Source organism: Mesoplodon bidens (genome assembly GCF_964165515.1).
Source record: "Mesoplodon bidens genome assembly, chromosome: 2".
NCBI classification, from domain to species: Eukaryota; Metazoa; Chordata; class Mammalia; order Artiodactyla; family Ziphiidae; genus Mesoplodon; species Mesoplodon bidens.
The window spans coordinates 180,197,260-180,208,371 of NC_138177.1; positions in this window are offsets into that span (position 1 = coordinate 180,197,260).

Below are 11,112 nucleotides of genomic sequence, written 5' to 3' on the forward strand. Positions count from 1 at the left end.
CACAGTTCTGGAGGCTGGAAGTCTGAGATCGAGATGTCAGCAGAGCTGATTCCTCCTGAGGCCTCTCTCCTTGGCTCGTAGATGGACGTCCTTTCCCTGTGTCCTCACATGCTCTGCTTTCTATGCCTGTCTGTGTCCACGTTTCCCCTTTTTATAAGGACACCAGTCATACTGGATTAGAACCCACCCTAATGACCTCATTTTAACCTAACTACCTCTTTAAAGACCCTATCTCCAAATTCAGTCACATTCTGAGGTCCTGGGGGTTAGGACTTCAAGTATGGATTTGCGGGGGGAGGAGGGGGTGACACCATTCAGCCTGTCACTGGGATTTTTCTGGACACTTCAAAATCGTTTTAATAGCTTAATGTCTTTCCAGCCGAGACATGATCGACCCTGCGGTCTGTTCTCTATCCACAGGAAGAGGCATCGAAAGACCCGGGAGCCAAAAGAATGGGGCTCTGGGAGATTGCTCAAGGGTGTGAGGCTTGGTTACTGAATCCTCGCTATCAGATAGACACAGGAAGAGTGACCGTACAGAGGACAGGGGCCAGCTGTGTCCGAGTCCTGCAGGGCTTGAGGAAGAGGAATGATGTGAGCTAGATGATTTGGGTCAGAGATGAGAAAAGACCTAGGGTTGTGGGGGGACGGGTCGGAGGCCGAGGAGGTTGTGAGACCCACACAAGGTTGGAGTTGGGGAGCATCCCAGAGGCGGGGCCAGGTTTGTAACAGTGGTTCCCAAACGGCCTGGGAGCTTTGTAAGCCCTGAGGCTCTGTTTCCCCCATCTTGGGTGGGGCCTGAGCATCTGCACACTTAGAAAGTTCCCCAGGTAGGATGTAAGTGAAACAAGACTGTTGAAGTTGGCTCATAGCTCCCTGGGGGTTCGTATACTTTTGAACATTTTGAAATTTTCCATAACAAATTTTTTTTGTTTTTTGTTTGTTTGTTTGTTTTTAAAGAGAGAGTGGATGGGGGAGGGAAAGAGAGGGACCTCAGGGAGGAGAGAATGAGAATAGGAAAAAAACTGCCAGGAGGTTCCGTTCCCAGCCCCGGTTAGGACAAAGATGGAAGGAGGAAACCCTGTATCTGCCCCTGGGCTTCATCTGACATGGGGGAAGCAGCGCCTCCTGGTGGCGAGAGGCGGCAGTAACAGCCGGGTCAGGACCTGGAGTCTGGGTGTGAATCTGGAACCAGGAACGTGTGTCCCAGGGATGACCGTACAGGGGGAAGCGGGGCAAGCCCTCGGAGCAGGCTTTTTTTTTTTTTTTTTTTTTTTTTTTTGCTGTACGCGGGCCTCTCACTGCTGTGGCCTCTCCCGTTGCGGAGCACAGGCTCCGGACGCACAGGCTCCGCGGCCATGGCTCGTGGGCCCAGCCGCTTCGCGGCATGTGGGATCTTCCGGGATCGGGGCATCGGAGCAGGCTTTTGACCTTGGTTATACCGTGACCCCTCTGCCCATCTACCAATGCCTATAGACCCAAAGGACAAAGGCGAAAAAAATACATGGATTACAAAGCAGAATAATTATAGTGTAATATAATTATCAAAATAGTTGATAAAACCAAATTTGTTACAGTGGTACATGTGCCCCTAGTAGCACATTAAATAAGATCCCGCAGCAGCTGGTCTAATAACGATCGTAATTTAAAAGTAGTGATGAGGATGAGTGGTATTTTGAGAAACCTGCAACGTGATATGACAATATTTGTGATTTCTATTGTTCACAGAATCACAGGCACTGCTAAAACAAAAAACAAAAAAACAAGAAAAACACAAACTCCTGGGACTTGCTTTCCAGGTTGGTAAGTAAAGGAACTGCTTAATTCCTGTGTGAAGTTGGTGAAAACAGGTCACCCTCTAGGTTGCTGCCCGCAGGTAAGAACCCTGCCTTAGAAAGGCAGTCAGGGCCGCTGTGCCTCCCTCATTAGGACTCCAGCTACTGTCATCTGGCTGCTCCATACACCCATCAATTGTCCCACAAACACTGACCGAGGACCTGATGTGTGACAGACACCACGCTCTATGCAGAAAGGTCCCTGCCTTTGTCAAGTGCGCTTTCTACAGAGAGACAGGTGATGAACAAGACATAGCACAGCTTGTACGCGCTCAACATTTAGGTCACATGTTCCTGTTGAATATACATGTAATATAGAACAAGATTTCCTGCCTAACTGAGATATAATATTTCTTACTGAAAGTTTTCTTTTAATTCTGTTCACTTTAAAGCCAAGTTCTCAACCTAGGTTAGCCCATACTCCTTTTTTATAGAGCAAAAGAAATCCTCTGGAAGATTCTGAAGGACTTCTGGGAAGGAGAGGTGCTCATACCTTTTATTTCCTACCCAAACCCATATTAAGAGTCACGGCTTGAGACTCCCCTGGCAGTTCAGTGGTTAGGACTCTGCACTTCCACTGCCAGAGCCCTGGGTTCGATCCCTGGTTGGGGAACTAAGATCCCACAAGTTGCGTGGCATGGCAGAAAAAAAAAAAAAAAAAAAAGAGCCACTGCTGGGCTTCCCTGGTGGCGCAGTGGTTGAGAGTCCGCCTGCCGATGCAGGGGACACGGGTTCGTGCCCCGGTCTGGAAAGATCCCACATGCCGCGGAGCGGCTGGGCCCGTGAGTCATGGCGCGTCCGGAGCCTGTGCTCCACAACGGGAGAGGCCACAACAGTGAGAGGCCCGCGTACCGCAAAAAAAAAAAAAAAAAAAAAAGAGTCACTGCTTATTCATAGCAGCAATTGCCAAAAGATGGAAACAACCCAAGTGTTCATCAACAGATGAATGGATAAGCAAAATATCCATCCAATGGGATGTTATTTGCCCATAAAAGGAAATGAAGTGCCATTACATGCTACAACATGGATAAACCTTGAAGACGTTATAGTAAGTGAAAGAAGCCATGTAGAAAAGAACACCTATTGTCTGAGTCCACTGATGTGAAATGTCCAGAAAAGGGAAATCCAGAGAGACAGAAAGTAGATGTTGCCAGGGCTGGGGAGAAGAGGCAATGGGGAGTTATTGCTTAAGGGGTACAAAGTTTCTGTTTGGGGTGATGAAAAAGTTTTGGAAATACTGGTGATGGTTACATAGTCTTGTGAAGCTCATCAATGCCACTGGATTGTCTACTTCAACATTGTTAAAATGGCAATTTTTATGATGTATATTTTGCCACAATAAAAAGAGTCCCTGCTTAACGACATCTTTCTGGTCACACTGGCTCACCCCCTCACCCTAGTTTGCAGTGCCCGGGGTTCCCTCCACAGATGTCTCTTCTGCACTTGGTCCCTGGGAGCTCTCAGGTCTCATGGCTTAAACACGATCTTTATGCTGACTGCTTCCAGATTTCTATCTCCAGGTAGGACCTTCTCCGAACTCCGACCACCCCCACCACTTGGCTCATCCAGAGGGAATCGAACACATCCAGAACCGAGCTCCTGCCGTTGCTCCCCATAAGTCTGCTCCCTCCAGGGAAGAGCAACTCCAACTTTCAACTTGGAAGTCTAGAATCTTCCTTGGCTCCTCATTTGCTCACACTCACATCTGACCCCTCTGTAAACCCTATCATCTCTGCATCTAGAACATATCCATGACCTCTGCCTCCATCATCCCTCACCTCGATGATGCAGTAGCCCCTAAGCCGGGCTTTACTCCTTACAAGGAGCTCACAGCACGCCCCTGCTCAGCTCCCGTGTCGCTCAGTGTGAAATGCTGAAGTCCTCACGTTGACTTCGGGGCCCTCATGATCTCCCTGCCTCTCTGCCCTCTGCTCCCCCTCCAGAGGCTCCTTGCTGTTTCCTCAGCACAGACTATGGTCCTCCCTAGGGCCTTTGCACATGCTGTTTCCTCTGCCTAGAATGTTCTTCCCCTGGGTCCCCCAGGACTCAGTCCCTCACTTCAGAATCTTGTTCAAGTGCCATGCCATCAGGGAGATCTTCTCTGGACACCTGTACGGAGCACCCTCATCGCCCCCACCAGCATGCCCGTGCCCCATTATTTACTCTTCTCTCCCACACTGATTGCTATCTGACACATTATATATTTGTTGGTTGTTTATCATCTCTCTCCTGACCAGCAGGAAAACTCCTTGAAGGCGGGTGTTTTGTTTTGTTCAATGTTATATCTTCAGGCAATTAGTAGGGGCTCAATAGATATTTGTGGAATGAATAAATTACTAGAATCCCTTGATTCACTGAACTGCTGGAATATTCTTTAAATAATACTTATTTAGAAGCACTGACAAATCACTTGGGGTTTGTATAATAGCTCCATTTTACAAAACAAAATCCTGGGTGAAAAGGGGGCTCTGGGCTAATCAACGCTTACATGGCATCCCCAAGTTTTCACTGCCACCCTTGGACCTGTTTTCCCTGTATAGTAAGTCCCCTACATACGAGCAAGTTCCGTTCCGAGAGCGCATTTGTAAGTCCAATTTGTTTGTAAGTCCAGCAAGTTAGCCTAGGTACCCAACTGACACAGTCGGCTATATAGTACTATACTCTAATAGGTTTATAAGTTTTCACACAAATAATACATAAAAAACAAACACAAAAAATAAAACGTTTTCAATCTTACAATACAGCACCTTAAAAAAATACAGTAGTCCAGTACAACAGCTGGCATACAGGGGCTGGCATCGAGTGAACAGGCAAGAAGAGTTACTGACTGGAGGAGGGAGAGGAGGTGAGAGATGGTAGAGCTGAAGGATCGTCAGCAACAGGAGACGGAGGGCAAGCTGCAATGTCACTCACGCCTGAATGCACATTCACATCTTTGAAAGCTTGCAACTTGAAGGTTCGTATGTGGGGGACTAACTGTATTAGTTGCTTGAATTGGTTAAGGCAGAGATCAGGCTGCTGTAACAAAGAGGCCCCCAAGGCTACAAGGAAACACATGTTTATTTCTCTCTCACATGAGAGGTCAGTGGGTGACTCAGCAACCCCCCCGCTCAGGGACCTGGGTTCTTTCTGTCTTCTTTCTCCACCATCCTGGAGGTCATGTTCCCCGTCTGCTTGTTGAAGTTGTGTGGCTGGCACCTCACTGTTCCAGTCATAGGAGGTGGCAGGACCCGGAGGGCATGTGCCATGTTTTAAGGTCCACCCTCAAAGCAGCCCACATGCCTCACTCTCCTTTCATTGGTGAGGCCTTGGTCAGGTGACCACACCTCCTTGCAAGGGGTTCTGGGAAATGTAGTCTCTGGCTGGATGGCCATGAGCCCAGCTACCCCTCAGTTACTAAGGAAATAGCTGCTGTTGGCTCCATTTTAGAGGTGTGGAAACTGAGACTAGGAGAAGTTAAGTAACTCACTCAAGGTGACACAACTAGCAACTTTGGGCCTTTTAGCCCCATCTCCAGGGCTCTGTCTACAAGCCCCAAAGTCCCTTATTCAGCACAACCCTGTGGATTTTCTGTCCTTGTTTTCTGGATGAGGCAATGGGGGCTTAGAAAGGTTAAGGAGCCCCTTCAGGTCATGTGGTGTATTAGATTTCTATTTCTTTGTAACAAATTACTCCAACCTGGCTGCTTATTGAACAGCACCGAGTTGTTATCTCACAGACCCTGCAGGTCAGAAGTCTGTCATGGCTCAACGGGTCTTCTGCTCAGGGTCCCACACTCCAGCGTTGGCGGCTGTGTTAGCTCGTTCATGTGGCTGGTGGTGTTTGGGTCTCTCTCATCCCCAGCAGCATTTCACAGGCCCTCTCACAACATCACGGCTGGCAGCTGGGTCCTCATGCAGAATCCCCCTCATATGGAATCTCCCTCACGCTTCAGCACTCTTTGACTTCCTCTTCTGCTACTGGCCAAAGAAAACTTTCCGCCTGTTAGAGGGTTCAGGCTAACCTGGATCATCTTTGTATCTTAAGGGGCCACTGACATGGGACCTGACTTAGCTCAGGCTGCTGTAACAAAATACCGCAGACTGAGTGGCTTAAACAGTAGACAGTTATTTCTCATGGTTTTGGAGGCTGGAAGTCCAAGATCAGGGTGCTGGCAGATTCAGTTCCTGGAGAGAGCCTGCTTCTTGGCTTGTAGATGGCTGCCTTCTTGCTGTATCCTGACATGACGGAGATAGGAAGCTCTGGTGTTTCTTCCTCTTCTTACAGAGACACAAGTCCCATCATGGGGGCTCCATCCTCACACCACATCTATGCCTAACTACCTCCCAAAGACTCCACCTGCTAATACCGTCACATGGAGGTTTAGGGTTTCAATATATGAATTTGGTGAGGGGTGGAGGTGGCAGGGAGTGAGAGCATTCAGACCATAACAAGCCTTTACTTCCATCTTCAATATCCCTTCACAGCAGTATCTAGATTAGTGTTTGATGAAATGACCAGGGCACAGGAATCTTGAGTGGGGAGATCTTTAGAATTCTGCCCACCAACGAGGCCAGGACAGAGGTGCAGGGCTAGAACCTGGGTCTTCCACACTCTCTTGGTACCAGTAATGTACTTTCAGCCAGTCCCACCTGCAAAGTGAGTCCCCAAGTAGAGAGGTACAGAGGAAAGTAGACTTTCCCTTTAGTGGCTCGGCTATTCTTTAATTTGGCCCAGGCAGCTGGAACTGCAGTGGTGGCTACTCCGAGAGCTGGTGCAATGTAAGAGCCTGGCAGAAGCCGGGTCTTCAGGGTTTCTGCAGGCAGGAGGGCGGGGTACACAGCAAGCTGCGGACTTTGGGATAGGGAGAGGAAAGGCTCGAGGTGATGGGGAGGGAGGGGGGAGGGTTTAAACACATCTCACGGAGACCTAAGTGTCTCATCTGTAGGAAAATACACCCACCAGCTGTGCCCCTTGAAGAAGAGGCCCCTGACTGTGCAACAGGCTGGGTCCTGGGACCCTTTGCTGCAGTGTTTGCGCCTGGACAAATGTCTCCTAGAGCTACAAAATACAGAGAAACTCTAAGGGACTAAAAATAGCTGTGTGCATGCTGTTATGGACAATAAGATACAAACGACCGAAAATCCAACTGCCACTTCTGAAGAGCCGGGAGCAAAAGGAGGGTACTGCGCATGCCCCCTGCACACACCACCACCAAAGGGGTGGGCAGACCACCTAAACCACCCTCTGGCCAGACCCCTGGACGCGCCCCTCCCCTCACCCCATATAAGGAACCAGCTCGTCCCCCGCCCCCAGGAAGCAAGTGAGCAAGGGAACCTGTTGCTTATTCTTGCAACCTCCCTGCTGCAGCAGGAGCCCCAGTAAAGCTTTGCCTGAATTTCTTGTCTGGCCTCTGATCAATTTCTATTGATTAAGGAGGCCAAGAACACTGATGGGTAACAACTGCACAAACGTGGCTGGACAGGTTGTCCTGGTCTCCATCTGTGTGGCCCAATGGTCACATGAGCGTGCCAGGGGTTGCACTACCTCCTTTGGGGATGCTGGAGCGGGGAGTATGGAGAGGGGCCCACGTGAACCAGGTTCCTCTTCCATGGCCATTGCTTTCTGTGGTACCTGCGTAGAAAAGGGCAAGATGAACCATATTTACCTTCAAAGAGGGAAATGAGAAAGGTGACCAGCCCACATTTCTACCAGTGACATGAGGAAAAGTCCCTCTTCTGTTCTAATGTTAAAAATCACATACATGGTTTGTAACTTAGGTTGGAGTTGAGCTCAGAAAATCATTTACAGCCCCTCCAATTTAGAGACTCCAAATTGCCACCCCTTTTGCAGTTGTCAGAGGAGAAGAATCTTGTGCCAGTTACTGGGGTGGGAAGACAGGGGAGAAGCAAACCAAAGCCAATCTGCTCCTGAACCGCTGGCCATGGCCATGGGGCCTCTCTGGGGCTGGGCCCCTTAGTTCTGTAGCCAGGGCTACTGCAGGGCAAGGGGGGCCTGTCATGATGTGCCAGGACCTTTAGACATGGCCTCTTGGGACACTGGACATGGAGCAGCAGACAAGGACCGGCTGGCTTGGCCCAGACACTAGGGAGATGACTCAGGGTCACAAGAAGAATCCATATGGGTTTCTTACCAATTCCTCCAAGGAAGGAGAGGGAGAGGGAGGACTGAGATACCAGAAATTTAAAATATGCCTCATAGGACATCGCGTTCCATATGGGCGGAAGCTTGGAGCCTGGGGTTTTTCTGGGTCTGCTGTTTGGGTCATGCCTCCCTGGAGGACCAACAGCCCTGGGATGGGAAAAGCAGAGCCCGGGAACTCTGTTGAGAGCCAGGGCATCCGGAACCCCTGGCTCCCTTTGGTGGAGACCACACTATGTGGCTTAAGGGCACCCAGCAACTTGGGAGTCGTGGTTCTCACCTCCTGCTTAGTCCCTGCACCCATCCGGGCAATATCGGTGCAATCGGACTACGGAAAATTAGCATCAAGCTTAAATCTAAGTGATCTGAAGCTGTATCATTGAATGTCTTTCCCATTCTTTCCCTATAGTGGGAAGTGTGACCATTCTTTGAATGTTGCTTTCCAGTGCAGAGAAAACCAAGCATTCTCTTGATCAAACTAGTTTGTAAAATAACCAACGGCTCACCTGGGGAGGTGGGCAAAGGGCTTTCATCTCAGTAAAGCAGGAAAGATATAGTCTGGCTTGATCTGTGACAGAGATACTTGAGAAAAGACCTCTCCTGTGCCCTGTTGTCCCCACAATACCCTAAGGATTAAATGACTCCGCTCCAGGAAGAGTCCATTCCAGCCTCTTGCATGGCCACGTGCCAAAGCTGAGGCTGGTTGCACAATCCGAGCTTAGAACTATTCAGGCCAGTAAAAAGCTGAGAGGCTTCGTTGACAGCCCGGGTCTGTTCACGGTCTGGGGTCCTCTCAGGAGGAGGTCAGGGGCTTCCTAAGTGACTCCGAAGGAAAGCAGCTGCTCTTCGACCTCTGCAGAGCAATGTCCACGAATACGCTTGCTCCAGCTGCTGAGAATTGTCGCTAGTAACTTTTTTCCTGATTAAAAGAGAATATATGCTCATTCTAGCATTGCTTGTCCAACAACCCAACATGTCCAAAAACAGTAGAATGAATAAATATTTTATTTATATGATGGAATACTATATGGCAATGAAAATGAAAGAATTGCAGCTTCGTGTGAGAACATGGATGAATCTCACAAAAATAAGTTGAGCAAAAAAAGAAGAGACACAATGACACAAATGAACTTATTTACAGAACAGAAATAGACTCACAGACATGGAAAACAAACTTATGGTTACCAAAGGGAAAGTGGGGGGAGGGATAAATTAGGAGTTTGGAATTAAAATATACGCAATACTATATATAAAATAGATAACCAACAAGGACCTACTACATAGCACAGGAACTATACTCAATATCTTGTAAAAACCTATAATGGAAGGGAATGTAAGAAAAAGGATATATATATATATATGTATATATATATATATATACATATATATATCACTTTGCTGTACACCTGAAACTGACACAACATTGTAAATCAACACTATTTCAATTAAAATTTTAAAAAATGCATGTAAAAAAAATAGAAGAGGGGCTTCCCTGGTGGCGCAGTGGTTGAGAGTCCGCCTGCCGATGCGGGGGACACGGGTTCGTGCCCCGGTCCGGGAAGATCCCACATGCCATGGAGCGCCTGGGCCCGTGGGCCATGGCCACTGGGCCTGCGCGTCCGGAGCTTGTGCTCCGCGGCGAGAGAGGCTGCAATGGTGAGAGGCCCACATACCACAAAAAAAAAAAAAAAAAAAAAAGAAGATGCAAAAGGGAACATACGGTGTTATTCCACTTATATAAAGCTCAGGGAGTTCCCTGGCAGTCCATGCTTTTGCTGCTGAGGGCCCATGTTCAATCCCTGGATGGGGGACTAAGATCCCACAAGCCACACGGCGTGGCCATAAAAAAAAAAGAAGTTCAATGGCAGTCAAACTATACTATTTTGTTTAGGGATGCACACATGGATGGTTTTTGAAAAGCAAGAAAATGACTAGGGGGAATAAAGAGGCTGGGGGGAGGTTTCTGGTGGGCTGGTAATGTATTTCTTGCTCTGAGTGGGTATTTGCTTTATAATTATTTATCAGATTGTACATTTGTGTTTTAGGTACTTGTCAGTATGCATAGTTCATAACACAATGTTTTTAAAAGTTAGGTGCAAAAAGATAATCTATGCAGATGATAAACTTTGCCTTTTATGAATCACATGCAAAATCAAATCTAATGTAAACTGAAAACTATAAAACATCATTGAATGAAATTAAAGATGACCTAAATAAATGGAAAGACATCCCCCGGACATAGATAAGAACATTTAGTATTATTAAGATAGCATTATTCCCCCAAGTTTATATACAGATTCAATGCAATCCCTACCAAAATCCCAGTTGGATTTTTTTTTCAGAAATGGAAAAGCTGATTTTCAAATTGATACTGAATTGCAAGGAGCACCAAACAGCTAAAATAATATTGAAAAAGGAAAAGAACGTGGGATGACTCACACTTCCCCATTTCAAAACTTACTACAAAAAGCTACAGTGACCAAAGCTGTGCCTTCCTGGGAAGAAAGAAACATAGGTGTAAATGTTCATGAGCTTGGATTAGGCACTGGCTCCTTAGATCTGACACCAAAGATAATACACCAAAAGCACAACAACCAGAGTGGAAATAGGTAAATTGAACACAGTCAAAATAAAATTTTTGTGCCTCCTAGTATACTATCAAAATGAAAAGACAACCCACAGAATGGGAGACAATTTTTGTAAATCAAGTATCTGATAAGTCTAGTATCCAGAATATACAAAGAACTCTTACCGCTCAATAACAAAAATACAACTCATTTTAAAAATAGGCAAGGGATTTGAACAGACATTTCTCCAGAGAGGATATGCAGGTGAACAATAAGCATAGGGAAAGATGCTGCACATCACTATTAATTAGAGAAATGTAAATCAAAACCGCAATGAAACACCACACCACTACGATGGCTAGAATCAAAAAGCAGTTGATAAATAGTGTTAGGAGAATGTGGAGAAATTAGAGCCTTCATACATTGCTGTAGGAATATAAAATGGTGCAGCCACTTTGGAAGAAAGTCTGGCAGTTTCTCAAAAAGGTAAAAATGGAGTAACCATATGACCCAGCAATTCCACTCCTAGTTATATACCCAAGAGAACTGAAAATATATGTCCACACAAA